This window comes from Heptranchias perlo, chromosome 5, assembly GCF_035084215.1.
Source record: "Heptranchias perlo isolate sHepPer1 chromosome 5, sHepPer1.hap1, whole genome shotgun sequence".
In the NCBI taxonomy this organism is placed as follows: domain Eukaryota; kingdom Metazoa; phylum Chordata; class Chondrichthyes; order Hexanchiformes; family Hexanchidae; genus Heptranchias; species Heptranchias perlo.
In genome coordinates, this window is record NC_090329.1 from 67,013,933 (window position 1) to 67,034,776 (window position 20,844).

The following is a 20,844-nucleotide window of genomic DNA, read 5'->3' on the forward strand; positions in this document are numbered from 1 at the left end:
GACCTGTTCCAATACATATTGGGTGTCCCCCTGAACATATTGGAGTCCAATGTGAGGAGTTCCCTCAACAAACTGGTTGGAGTGAAAATTCACTGAAGTATTGGAGGCTATGCCTTCCTCTTTATTCAAAAATGTAATAATCTTTTTATTATTAATATGGCCTGCTAACAAATCCAGCAACAACAACTTGCATTTATACAGCACCTTTAGCGTAGGAAAGCATCCCAGCTTCACAGGAGCGCAATCAGACAAAAATTGACACCGAGCCAAATGAGATACTAGGACGGCAGACTAAACGCTTGGTCAAAGAGGTTAATTTTAAGAAGGGTCTTAAAGGAGGAGAGAAAGATGGAGAGGTTTGGGAGGGAATTCCAGAGGTTGGGGGCTAGACGGCTGAAGGCACAATCACCATTGATGCGGCAAAAGCAATAGGGGATGCATAAGAGGCCGGAGTTGGAGGAACGCAGAGTTCTCGGAGGGTTGTAGGGCTGGAGGAAGTTACTGAGATAGGGAGGGGTGAGGTTGAACGCAAGGATGAGAATTTTAAATTGGAGACATTAATAGACCGGGTGCCATTATAGGTCAGAGGGCAAAGGGGTGATGAGTGAGCGGGACTTGCTGCAGGTGAGACTATGGGCAACAGAGTTAACCTAGGCGGACGATGGGAGGCTGGCCAGGAAAACATTGGAATAGTCAAGTCTGGTGCTAACAAAAGCATGGATGAGGGTTTCAGCAGCAGGTGGGCTGAGGCGGGGCAGAGATGAGCGATATTACATAGGTGGAAGTAGACCATCTTTGTGATGGAGAGGATATAGGGTCAGAAGTTCAGCTTGGGTCAAATAGGACACTGAAGTTGCAAACAGTCTGGTTCAGTCTCAGACAGTGGCTGAGGAGAACGATGGAGTTGGGAGCGAGGGAACAGAGTTTGTGAGGGGGGGCTGAAGACAATAGACTCCAGAGGTAAAGGGGGAGGGAAGAGAAGCCATTGCAGGGGATTCTCTGCCTATGACTGGATAGGTAAGAGTGGAACTAGGTGAGGTGAGTTCCACTCAGCTGGACAATGGGGAGGCGGAGGAGGATGGTGTGGTTGACAGTGTCAAAGGCTGCAGACAGGTTGAGAGGATTAGGAGGGATAGTGCACCACCGTCAATCACATAGAATGTCATTTGTGACTTTAATTTGGGCTGTTTCAGTTCTGTGTCAGGGTCAGAAACCTGATTGGAGAGGTTCAAACATGGATTTGTGGGAAAGATGGCCACTTCAACACATTCAAAGACTTGAGAGGAAAGGGAGGTTGGAAATGGGACAGTAGTTTGCAAGGACAGAAGGATCAAGGGTGTTTTTTTTGAGGAGGGGCATGATGACGGCAGATTTGAAAGGGAGGGGTACAGTATCTGAAGGAAGGGAACCATTTACAATATCAGCTAGCACGGGGATCGGGAAAGGAAGTTGGATGATCGGCAGTTTAGTGAGAATAAGGTTGGTTAGAGCAAGAGGTTGGTCTCACGGACAAGATGATCTTGGAGTGGGCATGAGTGGCGACGGGGGCATTTAAGCACTGACCTTTCACTTCTGATGTCCTAGATTTTTATCCAGCCCAGACTGAGGGTTAAAAATCTTGGACCTGAAAGCCTGCAGTGCAGTGCATCTCTGCATAAGCACCCGCCCCAGACCTCTGCCGCTGACCCCACCAACGTTTGCAGGGTCTGACAAGGTAACCATTTGGGGCATGAGTAAAGGGGGAAGTGGTCACTACTGGACCCTCTATTTCCAAACGAGGGTTCAGCAAGCCCTCCTCTAATGTCCCAAGGTCCAACACCACCACCCATCTCCTGGTGGTTCCTGGGATCAGTAGCAGTAGCAGAAGATGGCATGGAAATTAGGAGGGTACCCAGGCCCTACCTACCCACCGTCACTTCCATGTTCTGGGGTGGTGAAGGGATAGCCAGCCATCTACCTTGCTGGAGCAGAGGGATGAAAATTGTAGGAAATGCTGATAGGGTTGGGAGTGTGGTGTTAGGCCTCCCCACCCGATTTCCCTTGATTTTCCACGACTATTCTGCATGACTTTGGATGATATAGCAGAGGAAAATCCAGCCCATTATAACGGGGATAAAGGGATATATGTGAGGAAACTTCACTATCTTCCTAACTAGGGAGTATTTAATCCAGGCAATCAGCATGCATTTTCACCACTCTAGCCTCTCACTCCCAACTTCACTGCATGCAAATATTTTGGTTTCCCCTTTGATTAGAGAGCATTAATATTTGAAAGTCATTCACATTTTCTTTCATTACATACATAAATACGTTTTCAAATTGTTCAACTAAATTTATATCAAATCACAGATGCTCCTATGAAATTACAGTATTGTTAACAATAAATGAGCCCATTAATTATAAGAGGCTGTTTGGACAGCTTCCCATTTCAACAAAATGAAATATTTAGCACATATTTATGTCAGCAGCACTATGTATTGCTAACTAACTAATTACTTAGTGTAATTTGAAGCAACTGAAATGTCATTTTTGATCTTCTTAGCTGTGAATTATCTTGTAAGCAGTGAAATTACTGATCATGCCAACAGAATAAACTGTGATCTCATCCGTGTGGCCTAGTTAGTCCATTTTAGAAAGAAAACTGGATCAATTACAAAAAACAGCTTTTGGTTCATTGTTGAAGAAAATCCAAAACAAAACTCCATACAAGGACAAAAATAACTCTCTGAAAATTTGAACCAAAGCCAGAATGAGGTAATAGAACCTGAATTTCTTTGAGAATTTATTTTTTAAAACAATATCCAAATATTTTAAGGAGTATCTATGTGTGACCAAACATTGTGGTTACACATGACATCATTTCCCTGTTCTAGTATAAACTCAAATGAAGAGGAGTTTTAGATAAATCTGTTACACTAGAAATCGTGATCTAAAGGAAAGCTTTAGAGAAGTGATAAATGAATACTGTAATGACAACCAGTGAATGCAAGTCAAGGAAACTTCTTGCCTTCCATTACACAGTGGATCTGTGGAGAAACCCTGTAAATATGAGTATTAGTAAAAAAAAATAGTGCTCGGGAAATTAATGGGGCTAAAGGCTGACAAATCCCCAGGGCCTGATAATCTACATCCCAGAGTACTAAAGGAAGTGGCCCTGGAAATAGTGGATGCATTGGTGATCATCTTCCAAAATTCTACAGACTCTGGAACAGTTCCTACAGGTTGGAGGGTGGCAAATGTAACCCCACTATTTAAAAAAGGAGGGAGAGAAAAAACAGGGAATTACAGACCAGTTAGCCTAACGTCAGTAGTGGGGGAAATGCTAGAGTCTATTATAAAGGATGTGATAACAGAACACTTGGAAGGCTTTAATGGGATTGGACAAAGTCAGCATAGGTTTATGAAAGGGAAATCATGCTTAACAAATCAACTGAGTTTTTTGAGGATGTAACTGGTAGAATATATAGGGGAGAACCAGTGGATGTGGTGTATTTGGGTTTTCGGAAGGCTTTTGATAAGGTCCCACACAAGAGGTTAGTGTGCAAAATTAAAGCGCATGGGATTGGGGTGAACATAATGGCATGGATTGAGAATTGGTTGACAGACAGGAAACAGAGAGCAGGAATAAACGGGTCTTTTTCCGGGTGGCAGGCAGTGACTAGTGGGGTACCGCAGGGATCAGTGCTTGGGCCCCAGCTATTCACATAGAAACATAGAAACATAGGAGATAGGAGCAAGAGTGGGCCATTCGGCCCTTAAGGCCTGCTCCGCCATTCAAAATGATCATGGCTGATCATCTAACTCAGTACCCTGTTCCCGCTTTTTCTCCATATCCCTTGATCCCTTTAGCATTAAGAAATATATCTATCTCCTTCTTGAATACATCTAATGACTTGGCCTCCACTGCCTTCTGTGGTGGAGAATTCCACAGGTTCACCACCCTCTGAGTGAAGAAATTTCTCCTCGTCTCGGTTCTAAATGGCATTCCCTGTATCCTGAGACTGTGACCCCTGATTCTGGACTCCCCTGCCATCGGGAACATCCTCCCTGCATCTAGTCTGTCTAGTCCTGTTAGAATTTTATATGTTTCGATGAGTTCATCTCTCATTCTTCTAAACTCTAGTGAATATAGGCCTAGTCGACCCAATCTCTCCTCATATATCAGTCCTGCCATCCCAGGAATCAGTCTGGTAAATCTTCGTTGCACACCCTCCATGGCAAGGACATCCTTCCTCAGATAAGGAGACCAAAACTGCACACAATACTCCAGATGTGGTCTCACCAAGGCCCTGTATAACTGCAGTAAAACATTCCTGCTCCTGTACTCAAATCCTCTTGCAATGAAGGCCAACATACCATTCGCCTTCCGAACTGCTTGCTGCACCTGAATGCTCGCTTTCAGCGACTGGTGTACAAGGACACCCAGGTCTCGTTGCACCTCCCCTTTTGCCAATCTATCACCATTCAGATAATAATCTGTCTTTCTGTTTTTACAACCAAAGTGGATAACCTCACATTTATCCACGTTATACTGCATCTGCCATGATCTTGCCCACTCACCCAACTTATCTAAATCACACTGGAGCCTCCTTCCATCCTCCGCACAGCTCACATTCCACCCCAGCTTTGTGTCGTTTGCAAACTTGGAAATGTTACATTCTGTTCTCTCATCCAAATCATTGATATATATTGTGAATAGCTGGGGCCCAAGCACTGATCCCTGCGGTACCCCACTAGTCACTGCCTGCCACCCGGAAAAAGACCCGTTTATTCCTACTCTCTGTTTCCTGTCTGTCAACCAATTCTCAATCCATGCCAGTATATTCCCCCCAATCCCATGTGCTTTAATTTTGTACACTAACCTCTTGTGTAGGACCTTATCAAAAGCCTTCTGAAAATCCAAGTACACCACATCCACTGGTTTGCCCCTATCTATTCTACTAGTTACATCCTCAAAAAAATCCAGTAGATTTATTAAGCATGATTTCCCTTTCATAAACCCAGGCTGACTTTGTCCAATCCCATTAATGCCTTCCAAGTGTTCTGTTATCACATCCTTTATAATAAACTCTAGCATTTCCCCCACTACTGACGTTAGGTTAACTGGTCTGTAATTCCCTGTTTTTTCTCTCCCTCCTTTTTTAAATAGTGGGGTTACATTTGCCACCCTCCAATCTGTAGGAACTGTTCCAGAGTCTATAGAATTTTGGAAGATGATCACCACTGCATCCACTATTTCCAGGGCCACTTCCTTTAGTACTCTGGGATGTAGATTATCAGGCCCTGGGGATTTGTCAGCCTTTAGCCCCATTAATTTCCCGAGCACTATGTTTTTTACCATTACTGATTTCCTTCAGTTCCTCCCTTTCACTAGACCCTTGGTTCCCTAACATTTCTGGGAGGTTATTTGTGTCCTCCTTTGTGAAGACAGAACTAAAGTATGTGTTTAATTGTTTTGCCATTTCTTTGTTCCCCATTATAATTTCCCCCATTTCTGACTGTAAGAGACCTACATTTGTCTTCACTAACCTTTTTCTCTTGACATATTTATAGAAGCTTTTACAGTCAGTTTTTATGTTCCCTGCTAGTTTACTCTCATACTCTATTTTCCCTCTCTTAATCAATCTCTTTGTCCTCCTTTGCTGAATTCTAAACTGCTCCCAATCCTTTGGCTTGCTGCTTTTTCTGGCAATTTTATATGTCTCCTCTTTGGATCTAATACTATCCCTAATTTCTTTTGTAAGCCACGGTTGAGCCACCTTTCCTGTTTAATTTTTGCGCCAGACAGGAATGAATAATCGTTGTAATTCCTGTACACGTTCTTTAAATATTAGCCATTGCCTATCCACCGTCATCCCTTTTAGTAAAGTTTCCCAATCTATCCTCGCCAACTCACACCTCATACCTCATTCACAATATATCAATGATTTGGATGAGGGAACTAAATGTAACGTTTCCAAGTTTGCAGACGACACAAAGCTGGGGTGGAATGTGAGCTGTGAGGAGGATGCAAAGAGGCTCCAATGTGATTTAGACAAGTTCAGTGAGTGGGCAAGAACATGGCAGATGCAGTATAACATGGATAAATGTGAGGTTATCCACTTTGGTTGTAAAAACAGAAAGGCAGATTATTGTCTGAATGTTGACAGATTGGGAAAAGGGGAGGTGCAAGAGACCTGGGTGTCCTTGTACACCAGTCGCTGAAAGCGAGCATTCAGGTGCAGCAAGCAGTTCGGAAGGCGAATGGTATGTTGGCCTTCATTGCAAGAGGATTTGAGTACAGGAGCAGGGATGTCTTACTGCAGTTATGCAGGGCCTTGGTGAGACCACATCTGGAGTATTGTGTGCAGTTTTGGTCTCCTTATCTGAGGAAGGATGTCCTTGCCATGGAGGGAGTGCAACGAAGGTTTACCAGACTGATTCCTGGGATGGCAGGACTGATATATGAGGAGAGATTGGGTCGACTAGGCCTATATTCACTAGAGTTTAGAAGAATGAGAGGTGATCTCATCGAAACATATAAAATTCTAACAGGACTAGACAGACTAGATGCAGGGAGGATGTTCCCGATGGCTGGGGAGTCCAGAGCCAGGGGTCACAGTCTCAGGATACAGGGAATGCCATTTAGAACCGAGACGAGGAGAAATTTCTTCACCCAGAGGGTGGTGAACCTGTGGAATTGTCTACCACAGAAGGCAGTGGAGGCCAAGTCATTAGATGTATTCAAGCAGGAGAGAGATATATTTCTTAATGCTAAAGGGATCAAGGGATATGGAGAAAAAGCGGGAACAGGGTACCGAGTTAGACGATCAGCCATGATCATTTTGAATGGCGGAGCAGGCCCAAAGGGCTGAATGGCCTACTCTTGCTCCTATTTTCAATGTTTCTATGTTTCTATTTTTAAAAATTGTCATCAGTAGCTTTATGGTTAAAAGCACCACATAATGCATGAATCATATAGACAAGAAGATCCCAGGTTTGATCTCTGGTCCGTGCTGTTAGCTGACCTCAACAGGGGTAGTAAATGGGTTTGTCCGGTTAGCATAAGGTTTCCTGAGGTCAGATATGAAGCCTCCAGGGTGTGTCAAAGGGGTCATGAGTCAGGGCTTCAGTAGATAGTCTGGACCCCTAGAAGCCATCTATGGGGAAATGAAACCTCTGGCCCTAGCATGTGACACCTACAGGTTGGCATTCTAATCAGATATCTCTTGCTATTGCTTGGAATTACTCAGTGGAATAACATTTGAAGGGATCAGTCATGTTGACAGCTACTAGCAGGCCCCCCCTCCCCCCACCGTCCCTAAAGTAGTTTTGTACAGCTATCTGCCATTACTCTCTTTTGAGAAAATGGCTGAACAAACCAACCATGCACTACCCAGTTTATTTGGATGCTGAGATTAGGAAATGCTTTAAAAACATTATGCGATCATCAGATCATTCCCCAGCGTTTGGAGAAAGGAGAGTGCGGAACGCTGGCATAAGTTCAGGCCTAGAGTATTTTAACTCCCAAACTTCATTCCAGTGGGAAGAGTGTGCAGAGGGCTGCCAGCAGTCGAGGATCAGGCCTTGGCTACCCGCCAGTTTCCAGGTAAGTGGCAGGAAGGGGGTTTCAAGGGGGTCTCACAGGAGGGGAGGAGGGAGTCTGGTGCAGGGGAAGCTGCAACTTTCCCTGTGAGGCCCAGAGGAGCACTTCTGTTCCTCCTGGCCCCACAAAGTAAATTTTTTGACTTAGGGAGGGCTTCCTCGTTCTTCCCACCAGCTGCCCATCCGCGTTAACCTGGCTGGTAAGACCTTCTCTGCTCAGGCCCCGGTTAAAATGCCATCGGGATCCTTTGACGTCATGCCTCATTTATGCATGAGGCTGATGTCCGTGTCCAGCGAGCACCGAATCCACCATTAATATCATAGAAATTACAGCAGGAAGGAGGCCATTCAGCCCATCGAGCCCAAGAGCAATCCAGCTAGTCCCATTCCCCTGCCCTATCCCCATAGCCCTGGAAATTTTTTCCTTTCAAGTACTTATTCAGTTCCCTTTTGAAGGCCATGATTGAATCTGCCTCCCCCACCCCCTTGGGCAATGCATTCCAGATCACAACCACTCGCTGTGTAAAAAAGTTTTTCCTCATGTCACCTTTGGTTCTTTTGTCAATCACCTTAAATCTATGTCCTCTGGTCCTTGACCCCTCCGCCAATGGGAACAGTTTCCCTCTATCTACTCTGTCTAGACCCTTCATGATTTTGAATACCTCTATCAAATCTCCTTGCAACCGTCTTTGTCCCAAGGAGAACAACCCCAGCTTCTCCAGTCTATCCACGTAACTAAAGTCCCCCATCCCTGGAGTCATTCTAGTAAATCACCATTAAAATCGGAGATCGGTGGGAACAGAGCAGAAAGTGGAACTGTTCCATTTGAAGTGTTCACCCTCTCCATTCCCACCCAATGGGCAGTGTTAAAATTCCCCCATCCCTTGTTTAAGTTAAGTAAGATGACCCACCAAAGTGGAAGACAGCATCGTTTAGACAACATTCATTATTTTTTATACCTTACGCAAATATAAATTGAACTAAGCGACTCTGACCATTGCTTTGTATGTTTTACGTTTCTGTGGAATAAAGCAGTTTACTATTCAAACCACACTTCACCTTATCGAGTGTTAACATGCTCCACCTGACAGATTGAAGAAACACACGTGCAAAAGGCATGGCTATCCGGTTCAAGTCACAAGGGGATTCTGTTGTTACACCTGCAGGTTACCTGACCGTACAGGGCAGTGTGAGTCAACTTCCATTAAAGTAAGTCACGCAGACCACTTTTGGGAGCAGCTGACACCACTGAACTCCTGGGGAAGGTATCTACGGCAGACCCGAGTTTGTAATAGGCATTAACAGATGTCACAAATACAGTGCTGGGTATCCCAGAATATTGATCACTTTGCATGTTTGACTCTATCATACAAATATCAATATAATGAAACAAAACCAGTTCTTTCACATCACAGGAACAATGCAGCTAATTAAATCAATGAAAATAATCAAACTAGTAAATCAAACTAGTAATTAGATTCTATTATTAGTCAAGTCCATTGAACAAGTGATTCCTATAAATCAGCATTTTTTTGCATTAGCATCCTGTTGTGTTAGGGAGACAACTTGGTTAGTGATTCAGTTGCTAACAATTTGCTTTAGGCAGGATAGGTTCTTTAAGAGCAAAGTCAGAAGAACACTCCTTACTGTGCCAATTGATAATAAATGGTTATTTAAAGTCAATTAAAACACTGCCCATATTTACATGTATTTAAATTGGATTGGAAACTTTTGTGACTATTCCTCTGTGGCCACTTAGAATAAAGTAAAATACATTGAACTACATATTCATCTTAGTATTGTTATTACAGAACACAAACGTTTTGTGAAACTGGTCTAGGCCTTGGTTTCAGCATCATGGTACAATCTGTGATTGTAGTTTTGCCCAAAAAGTGTAACCAAAAGAGAATACAGTTTGGTGCTGGAAGCATTACTGGGTCACAGGTCTGTGAGATTTCTGTGCATGATTATGGCTTGGCTCATGTATCTTCATAGGTCCTGGAGGAAATGGCAGAATACAGTGTTTCAAACACAAGATAAACTATGTAGAATTTGAAACAGCTGTCTTAAAGACTCCACAAAAGCTGAAGCAAAATAGAATGCATTCAGCTTTTTCCCACTCTTCATTATGTTTCAAACACTGTGCCTATTTGCTTGTGCATAATTTTTTTTGTGTGTATGTGTGTGTTTTGCATAAGCTACAGATTTTTTGGCCTGAAGAGGTACTAGTCTGTTGCCCAAGAGACTGGTTCTAAAAGAAACATTCGTATGGTAGCAGTTTTGCTAACCAGTATTGCAGTGCAGGGGATGCCTTTGCTGCTTACCTTGGAAACCATAAAATATTGAATGTTCCCATGAATTAAAGTTTTTCAGCACTGACTGCACATACCGGCAGGTAGAAGAATTCATTTTTGGCAAAATGCAGAGAATGTGTGCTGCATTGATAATATCAGAAGGCGAGACAGCATTATGTAACTGACACAGATTTGTAAAGCCAAAGATGGTAAGTAAAAATGTCTTCAAGAATCATCCTGTTCATATTTAAGTACAGCATTATTTACTGAGAACATAATTTATAGAAAGTTACAGATATGTTTTAAGAGTAAGTTAAATTTGTCCACGTGCATTCTTTGTTTTACTTGCTTGCTATATTTTCAAGTAAATGGGTTTGGAGTTACAGGGACATTGCAAAGAAGATGCAGCTTGTGTGGTTAATTTGTTAAACCTAGCTGTAATTTTTAAAAAATGTAACAGGTAAACCATGAGATTGAAATTTAATCAGGCTATATGAATAGATGGGGTATACACAATTTATTTTATATATAAATGATGTAAGTGCAGATTGCAGTGTCATTGCTTTCATGATTGTACAATATTCACATGTTCGGAATCTATCTTGGAAGAATGTTCAAGGATGTTAAAGTTTTTGGCCAATACTCAAATTTCACTGGAATACTTACTATCTGACACATGTGTACAAATTTGGTCCCTTAGCATTTGTAGTTGAAGCCTTATTGTTTATATTCTTTGAAACTGATAGAGAGTGAACGAGGTTAAATAATGCCTTATTTGGTAGAAATGTTGTAGCCGACTTTTAGCTGCATCATCATGTCTGTAATCATACCTTATAGCTTATAATTGAAGAGATTACTTGTTATTTGTAAGGAATGTACGGTATCTTCGGTAAGAATTTTTGCTTTCTGAACCACATTCCTGTAATATAAATGCTCCTATATTAGTCACGCAAGTTAAGTCTGCTGTATATAAATAAATAACGGCAGCTTTCTTGAACATTTTTCATGCATGTCTAGAAATACATTCAGCTCAACGATCTTCAACAAAATGCTGTACATATCTATATTATAAAGAGATAGTTAGATTTTTAACATTTGTATTTAAGTAATATTGTGAAACATATGGGCCTAAATTTTAACCCGGAGCTGGGAAGGGGGTGGGGGTGGAATTCCTGATGGGAAACCCGGAAGTACAGGATTCCCGGATGTCCTTACGACATTGACGTAAGGACGTCTTTTATTGTTTCTTTGGCAGTTTCCCGCCCGACAGGCTGGCCGTCAGTCGGACAGAAGAAGAGCCACGAAGCGGATGTGAGCAGGTAAGTTTTAGATTGGTGTGGCAGGGGGGCATTCAAATTGGGGGGAGGGTCGGGGTCAGAAGTCATCGGGGGTCGGAAGTCATCAGGGGGCCGATCATCGGGGGGTTGGAGGTTAAGGGTCATCGGGGGTCGGTCATCATGGTCGGTCATCGGGGGTCAGGAGTCATCGGTGGTCAGTCACCGGTGTGGGGGGGGGCGGGGTGTCAGTCATCGGGTGTCATCAGGGGGATCGGGGGTCACAGGGTCGCTCATTGGGGTTGATCATCGGGGTCGGTAACTGGGGGGCGGGGGCCATCGGGGGTCAGTCATCTGGGTCGGTCACTGGGGGGGTTGGGGGTCGGTCATCGGGGGATCAGAGATCATTGGGATGGGGTTAGAGATCGTGGGGGTGTGGTTGGAGATCGTGTTTGGGGGTGGGGGGTCGCTGCAGGTAGGCTTGTTGTGCCTGGGGAAAGCACTCCTGCTCCTCCTTGGCCACAAGCAGTGCGATAAAGGCACTTACCTCACCTGCTGTTTTGGGCCTTCTCACCGCCTCTCACGTGGCGTGATGCAGAAAGTGCAGGAATCCCGGCCCCCAGGAGTTAAAAATAAACATGCTGTAAAAACAGAAGCCCGCAGCCTCCTCGAAAGCTTTCACTGACTGACCCACCTCCTGAGAGCAGTTTAGTCGTCCATCCCTCGTTTCGCCTCTGTTAAAACTGGAAGTGGGCGGGTTGGAGGTGAGTTGGGGTCGGGTTTTAGTTTTTTTATAATTTTTACCTTCCCACCTGCCCCCAACTCACCTGTTCGCGGGGTTAAAATTTAGACCATAGTGTAATCAAAATCATGTTTATATTAAACTGTGTACTCAAAGAGTAGGCTGAGCTCAGGGTTTAAAATCTCCTGTGTGAGTACAGCATTCCTGTTGACTCTGCCTTCCTCTGAAATTTTAAAAACAAACAGGAATAAACCTCACTCTGAGGTGGTTGATACCAAAGTATATCCAGAGTCAGCGTTCTCTTCAAAGTGGGTTGCACTTATCTGGACAATGTGGTGTTATCCAAACATACTGCGGCTTTTGTTGCGCTCATTTATGTCAGAGTCAAGTCTTTGGCCCCAACGTAAGGCAGTGTAAAAGAGATATGGGGTAGGACATTTAGGACTGAGATGAGGAGAAATTTCTTCACTCGAAGGGTGGTGAACCTGTGGAATTCTCTACCACAGAAGGCTGTGGAGGCCAAGTCACTGAATATATTTAAGAAGGAGCTAGATAGATTTCTAGACACAAAAGGCATCAAGGGGTGTGGGGAGAGAGCTGGAATATGGTATTGAGATAGAGGATCAGCCATGATCATATTGAATGGCGGAGCAGGTTCGAAGGGCCAAATGGCCTACTCCTGCTCCTATTTTCTATGTTCCTATGTGTCAGATGCAATAATTGATTTCACTTTAAGTAGGTAAGTGGAATTTTAGACATCAGTGTAATATATCTAGCTAAATATTTGAAAACAAAAAAGAACGCAAGCATTTTAGGAATGCTGGGAAAAATGTTAAATTGTATGTTGGGATTTAATATTGGGATGAATTTGATATATAAAAATGTTTTAAAATGTACAACTTTGGATGCAAGCCTTTTTATCCATAGCCCTATTAGTTACACAGCTGTCCCCTTTAAATAACTGGCTTAAGTCCGATGATCCAGCCTAGTATAATTTTAAAAATGGTGAGGGTAAATTTTCCCTGGGTGGGAGGCCTCAAGTTGCCTGTGAAGCTTGTAGGTGGTGCCTCATAGAGCTTTCCCGTTTAGAGCATTCAGCTTTTTGACACACTTTCAGTCACAAAAGCCTATGACTGCAATTTCCCACTAAAATGGTTGGTTTCAGTCTCCTGCAATTCCATTCTCTGGCCACTGTGTGATTGTGCAGCAATTTGCTGCTCTCTGTCAGCCACCTTGGGCTTGTTCCACCATTCCCCGCCATGCTTGTCCTTTCGAAGAGAGTTCGAGACATCCTGCTCCCTCCAGCTCCTGACACCAGGCGACTCTTTACATTTCCATCTCGCGCTTCCTGAGATCCACACTCAATTCCATGCGCCACCACATGCACGTTCTCGACCTCCAGCAGCACCGACTCACTGTACTTCAGAGTTGTCTTGTTCCGCAGTTCCGTTTCATCCTTCGCCTCATCCAGCGCTTTAACAAAAAACTTTTTTTCTTCCTTTCAGGTGTCAAGGACCGCAAGCTTCAATGACTGTTAGATAACAATGCACTTCCTGATCCTTCTTCCCCTTCACTTTCCTCTGACCCCATCCCTCCCTGCAATCTCACCCTTTGTCGTGTTTTCACTATTCCCTCTGACCTTCCCCTCTCTGACCCCAAACGATCAGTCCTCAGCGAAGACCTCAGCTTCATCCCCTTACGCCCCCACCTCAATGAATTTCGAGCTCGACACGATGCTGAGCTCTTCTTCCGTCGCCTTCGCCCCTGCACCCGCTTCTTCCGACAGGAGTCTTCCCCCCCGCACAACGGACCCTTTCTCCCGTCTTCAGAATTCTCGTTCTACCTGGACCCCTGCCTCTGGCTTCTTACCCTCTATTGATCTTTTCATTGCGAACTGCCGGCGTGACATCGGCCGTCTCAATTTCTCTGCTCCCCTCACTCACTCTAACCTACCTCCCTCTGAACTTGCAGCGTTCCGTTCTCCCAGGTCCAACCCTGACATTATCATTAAACCTGCTGACAAGGGCAGCGCTGTTGTGGTGTGGTGAACAGTCCTCTACCTTGCGAAAACTGAACGCCAACTCTCCGACACCTCCTTCTATCTCCCTCTGGACCATGACCCCGTCGTCGAACATCAAGCCATAATTTCCCAGACCATCACTGACCTCATCTCCTCTGGAGATCTTCCTTCCATGGCCTCCAACCTCATAGTCCCCCAACACCACACAGCCTGCGTCTACCTCTTTCCCGAGATCCACCATCAGGACTGCCCCGGGAGACCCATCATTTCAGCCTGTTCTTGCCCCACGGAACTTATTTCTTCCTATCTCAACTCTCTTTTTTCTCCCCTTGTCCAGTCTCTTCCAACCTACATCCGCGACTCTTCCAACGCCCTCTGCCACTTTAACAATTTCCAGTTCCCCGGCCCTAACCGTCTCCTTTTCACCATGGACGTCCAGTCCCTCTACACTTCCCTCCCCCACCAGGACGGCCTGCGGGCCCTCCACTTCTTCCTTGAACGGAGGCCCAACCAGTCCCCATCCACCACCACGCTCCGCCGCCTGGCTGAACTTGTTCTTACATTGAATAACTTCTCCTTTGACTCCACTCACTTCCTCCAAATAAGAGGTGTCGCTATGGGAACCTGTATGGGTTCCAGCTATGCCTGCCTTTTTGTGGGATATGTTGAACATTCTTTGTTCCAGTCCTACTCAGGTCGCCTTCTTCACCTCTTCTTCCGGTACATTGATGACTATATCGCTGCCGCTTTCTGCTCTCGCCCTGAACTGGAAACTTTCATCAACTTTGCTTCCAATCTCCACTCTTCCCTTGCTGTCATATGGTCCATCTCCGACTCTTCCCTTCCCTTCCTTCGTCGACGTCTCTATCTCCATTTCTGGGGATAAGCTATCTACCAATATCTATTATAAGCCCACTGACTCCCACGGCTACCTTGATTACATTTCCTCCCACCCTACTTCCTGTAAGGACTCTATTCCCTTCTCCCAGTTTCTCCGTCTCGATCGCATCTGTTCTGACAATGCCGCCTTTCGCACCAGTGCTTCCGATATGTCTTCCTTTTTCCCCAATCGAGGATTCCCTTCCACTGTAGTTGACAAAGCACTCGACCATGTCTGTCCCATTTCCCGCACTTCTGCCCTCACCCCTTCCCCTCCCTCCCAGAATCATGATAGGGTCCCTCTTGTCCTCACCTTCCACCCCACCAGCTTCCACATTCAACGTATCATCCGCCACCACTTCCACCACATCCAGCATGATCCCACCACCAAACACATCTTCCCCTCCCCTCCTCTTTCAGCATTCCGAAGGGACCGCTCCCTCTGCGGCACTCTGGGCCACTCTTCATCACCACCAACACCCGTTCTCCTCCCCACGGCACCTTCTCGTGCATGCGCAGGAGATGCAAAACCTGCCTTTTCACGTCCTCCCTTCCCAGCATCCAGGGCCTCAAACACTCCTTCCAGGTGAAACAGCGGTTTACTTGTACTTTCAATTTAGTATACTATATTCGCTGCACACAATGCGGCCTCCTCTACATTGGGGAGACCAAATGCAGATTGGGTGATCACTTTGCTGAACACCGCTGCTCTGTTCGCAAACATGTCCCTGAGCTGCCGGTCGCTTGCCATTTTAATTCCCCTTCCCACTCCCACTCTGACCTCTTTGTCCTCGGCCACTGTTCCAATGAAGCTCAACGGAAGCTCAAGGAACAGCACCTCATCTTTCATTTAGGCACTTTTCAACTTTCTGTATTCAACATTGATTTCAATAACTTCAGATCATAATCACTGCTCCCATTTTTCGGACAGCAGGTGCAGGTAATGGTTCTGCTGCTGCCATTTACAGCTGCTCTAGACCCATCTTTTGTTTCTTTACCACCCTCCTTGCCTTGCACCATCATCCCTTTTGTCATTTAATCTCTCCTGCCTTCCACCCTATCAGAGACCTTCCCTTTTGTTCTTTCCTCCCCCCCCTTTCCCTGGCTCTGTACTTGTTTAAAAACTTTAACTCTTTAACATCTTCCAGTTCTGATGAAAGGTCATCGACCTGAAACGTTAACTCTGTTTCTTTCTCCACAGGTGCTGCCTGACTTGCTGAGTATTTCCAGCATCCGCAGTATTTTGTTTTTGGTTTTGTTTGAGTCTTTTTATATATTACAAATTATGTGAAATAGCCTCGTGGCCCTTTCTCCCAATATCCCAACAGTAGCAGCTCAACGCCTGCCTCACATTGGGCTACCCACATCTCCTAGACCCTGAGCGCAATTTCCACCACCCCCCCCCCACCCCGGGGCATGTGATTCTCGCCTCCCCCCCCCCCCCCCCGGAGATATATAGATATATTTCCAGCTCTGTCCTGCTGAGGTGATTTCTTTCCCCACCCGCTGCCGTAGTTTCCCAACTTCTCCACCCTCATTAGGACAGGTGACCAAAAGCCTGGTCAAAGAGGTTGGTTTTAAGCAGTGTCTTCTTAAAGGAGAAGAGAGGTAGAGAGAGAGAGGTTTATGGAAGGAATTCCCTACATATGTAGTTAAAGATATACATAAAACATTAGATAACATCATGTCACCTAGTCTCGCACAGGGATATCATATATTCAAATACAAATCATGCAAAATTGATTTTTATAAAACTACTTTGAAAAAGAAACATATTGTGGAGAGGAATGATACAATTTGAACAACAGAACTAAAACATTGGTTATCTCTGAAAACTTAAATATGTTTTTTATTTTCATTCTTTAGTGGAGGAAATAAATGCCACAGAATTCTTCACAACTGCCACTTATATGATTTCAAGTTGGGCCCAGAGCAGGCAGATTTTTTGAGAGGGAGATGCAAATCTAGTTTTAAAAAATTCCTTTTATTCCTTCTAGGCCAATAATTAAAAAGCTGGTTAATACTTTAGACTATGAAGCACTTAGTCTCCAGTTAGAAAGGGCATCAGAACTGTGGCATCTTCTTCAAGCTGAAGAAAATAAGTCAAGAGGAGGGGATGATGGAACAGTCAGTACTCAAAACCTGGCTCTGGAATTGACAGCTGGAGGGCTCTCACAAGATGCCATCAACTTTGTAAGTCACATTAACCTTGGTAAAATCAAGGCCATTTTAACTTGACCTTTAGAATGGTCTGAATCCAACTTGTTCAGACCTAGCTAGCTAGGGATACTATGACTGAGGTGTGCCCCTTGGTCCATAAAGACCTGCAGCAGCAGTCAATAGTCAATCATACTCACTGCACTATCAATGGGAATGAATATCACTACTATCCTAAACTTTTAGGCCATAGAGACTTTCCAGGCACTCTCAAAAGGTAGCCATTTTGTCTTGTACCACTCCCTTAAGGAGGCAACTGAAGCTCTCCACTATACATAGTCTGCTATATCCATTTCCACAGGAACCAGGAGATAACCAGTCACAACAGTAGACAAGTGCATGAAGATCTCATTGCCCAATTCTTCCAATGAGCTCTGCAGTTGGCCATATTATTTTCCTTTGGACATATTTACAATCATGCACCCACTATTTGCCAATAAAATTTAGGCCCAAGTTTAACCCTTCCTGCCGGACGGGAACGGGATGGACGGGGGTGGGGTGGGGGGTGTTAAAATGGAGATTGGACAATTCCCACTGCGTTTTCATTTTAACTGCTGGGTTTTTGGCAGCATCAGAGTCGCCTGCCACAGGTCGGCCAGAGTCAGAGTCCGATGCCATCACAATATCCCAACATGCTTTAAACCTCAGGTCGCACAAGTCGGGCACAGTGCTGGGCCCGCCCGTAAAACCTGGTGGCAAGCAGGATCGGTGCCAGAGGCCCAAGTAAGTTAGAATTTTAAATGTTTTAAGGTTTCTTTGTGGGCCAGGAGAGCAAACCTTGGGCCTTCCCTCTTGGGCCTTGGCTTCCTTCCCCCTCTCTTGACCACACTCACCTCTGGACACATACCCCCCCCCCCCCCCCACCTTATGCCGGAAACCATTCCCTCGGACCTCCGGCGACCATCTCCTGCCGCGATAAATCCTACTCCTGCCCGCCGGCTGCCTCGACATTCCTGCCAGATTCCGCCGGGAGTCCTTCCTCCTACATGGTAATGAAGACCAGGAGTTAAAATGGCCTGGGCATCACACCAGCGCCGTCATTGGGCTGAATGGCCTATTCCTGTTCCCATGAGCACTTCCTGGTCGCTGTGTGCTGCACCCACGTCCGTTATGGTGTTTACCAGCGCTTGCAGAGCCTCATTGATATAATTGTATTGCTGCCATTGAACTGTTTTCAACTACAGTTGTGCACACCACATCTGGACTGTCAGAATGTTAAAAACACTTGAAAGACCATGGGTTAAGAGCAGGGGAGTGGGACTAATTGGACAGCTCATTCAAAGAGACGGCACAGGCACGATGGGCCAAATGGCCTCCTTCTGTGCTGTATGATTCTATGTTTCTATGATTAACTGACTCACTAGTTGCTTCACAACCACGATATGACTTTTATTTCAGGTGCATCATGATTGGCTAAAACTTTCTCAATGCCACTAACAAAATTGCTTCCTCATAGAAGAATATTTATGGGGAATAAACGGAATGATTATAAAGGTTTTTTTTCCTTGGAAAAAAAATTTATATCAAAAAAATTCACTTAATCATTAAACTCTGAAGAGACTGACTGCAGGTTAAGGTCCAGGTGAGGTTATACTGATGTGTGTGGCCGTTCCCATCTCTGTTTCTTTCCTTGTTCTGTGTTGCTCCCAAGAAATTTTAACCTTCATTTTGTCTCTTCAGAAACATTTGACTTCTGAATATAGCTATTTTAGACTGTTTAGCCCATGTATTATACTTATTTTTAACCACTCCCCCATATACTCTTAAGACTTCCCCTCCCAACTGCCTTATTAATATGTCATCCCCCACTGCTCTATTTACCCTCTTCATCAAGTTATTGGTACCAGTTTGGTGAAGCCCTCGCAATCTGTTAAGTTTCCCTGCTGCAGAATTTGTCCCAATGTCCTAGAAATCTGAAACCCTCCCTTCTATACCATCTGTCAAACCACGCATTGATGTGTCCAATCTGTTTCTCCCTAAATGGTCCAGCATATGGCACCAGGAGTAATCTTGTGATTATTATCCTGGAGGTGCTGTTCTATGATCTAACACCTAAATCTTCTAACTCTCTTTACAAGACCCCTAGTGTGTTCTTCCCTATGACATGGTTCTAACATGAACTACAACTTCAACCTACGTCCCACCTTTTCCATAATCTTCACCCATTCAGTTATGTTCTTTACTGTGAGACCTGAGAGGCAATAGAGCATTCTGGACCCCCAGACATGAGTGCAGTAAAGGCTATCTGTCCCTCTAATGATAGATTCTCATCTAGTTATTTTTATTGCGAAATGTATCAACCGAGCGAAATACATTAGATATTCACATCCTATAGTATATCACAGTAGTAATGGTGTACTTTGTTCACTTCTACGCTATCCATTATTTTAAGTTATGCAATTCCTGTGCTCTGTATTGATTTGCACCATGATCACACATAGAATGTCTGTGTCACAGTGTTAAATAAGCCTAGAAATGATTGTTGGTGATAACAGCAGACAAACATTTAATATGCTTGTATGTCATTCTTCTGTCTGAAATTTTAGTTCAGTCTTCAACCCATTTAAAATGAACATCTGCATTAAAATAACAGACAGGAATGTCATATGAATCCATTCAGTGTATGTTCACTGATGGCCATATTAACTAATTGAACCTTGGGATTATAATACAGTTGTTTGGAACAACTACTTCATTCTTATGGTAATTTGAAGTTAAGAACAATTCATATTATTAGAATTGAGCATAAGAGATGGGATCCTTCTATAGTGAATCTTAATTTGTCAAAGCAAGGCAGTATTTTAAAAAAATATACAAGGTAATTTATCACCTTGTTCTTTCCTAAACTAATGTCCTTGTAAGCTGGAAGTTTTATATTGGCATATGCAAATCAGTTTTCAATAACATTTTTGCAACTTGATGTATCATTGTTCTTCATTATTGTCAAGCTTCACACTGTGCACTTAACTGACGGAGATGTGGTACGAGTTTTATTTTATGAACGGAAACTAAAAATTTTAAGTATCTTCATGTACATCATGCAGAATAATAGATGGTAAGAGGATAAATTATAGAAGTATTTGGGTCCCTTGCTGGTTTTGGCTGACACTTGTATATTTAGTGGCCTAAAACCAACAAGACCACATACACATCTGTTATTCACCCTTGACCACCTATTATGCTATTTATAGTACAAAGCATAATATTGATATTCTTACTTTAACAGTACACTTCTTATTCCTAAGGATGTATTTCAGTTTTAAAATTAGCCATGTGGAGATTCTGTGTATATTTATTTTTTTTCTTCTTTATAAACAGTGAGAGAGGCCAATAAACACAAAGGAGTGTTTTTCTGCCCTTTCAAGCTTCTATTTTTAAGCTGAAGGTCCACTACTGTAGATGTGTTCTAATATTTTTTTATTTTCCTGATATGAAAACAACCATTTTATTCCTGTAATAAAGTAACGATTGCGGTTTAATGTTGGATTTACTTTGTAGAGTGATGCTCCACAATAAAACATGCTGAGCCAAGTTATACATTTTAGAAATAGATACTTCTGCTACTTCTCTGTGTTGAAGCTAATAAGCACAGATAGCTTCAGCATGCAAACAGTGATGGCCATATTGTGTCATATGGTTAGTAGGATTCCCTGCTCAGTAATCTGTAACAATAATCTTTACTCAAGTGAAATTAATGTGCACAATAGGTTTAAAAATTAAAATTTGAGTTTCTACAATTATTTAAAATTAAGTTATAGAAAAAAAATATTCTGATATTTAGACAACTTCATTGACATGAATAGACATTGAACTGATTTCATCTAAAAACCTGGA

At 43.8% G+C, this 20,844-nt stretch overlaps 1 long non-coding RNA gene across 2 annotated transcripts in view; it reads left to right on the plus strand.

Moving 5' to 3' along the window:
* The window catches only part of LOC137321411 (uncharacterized), an 84,314-nt gene that overhangs the window by 59,794 nt on the left and 3,676 nt on the right, over positions 1-20,844 (plus strand). The window contains exons 5-6 of one of the 2 annotated variants that reach the window (XR_010962809.1): positions 11,134-11,197; positions 16,791-16,986. This is a non-coding gene — a long non-coding RNA (uncharacterized lncRNA). The remainder of the gene's footprint in view (positions 1-11,133; positions 11,198-16,790; positions 16,987-20,844) is intronic. The other variant, XR_010962810.1, reaches the window with a different exon arrangement.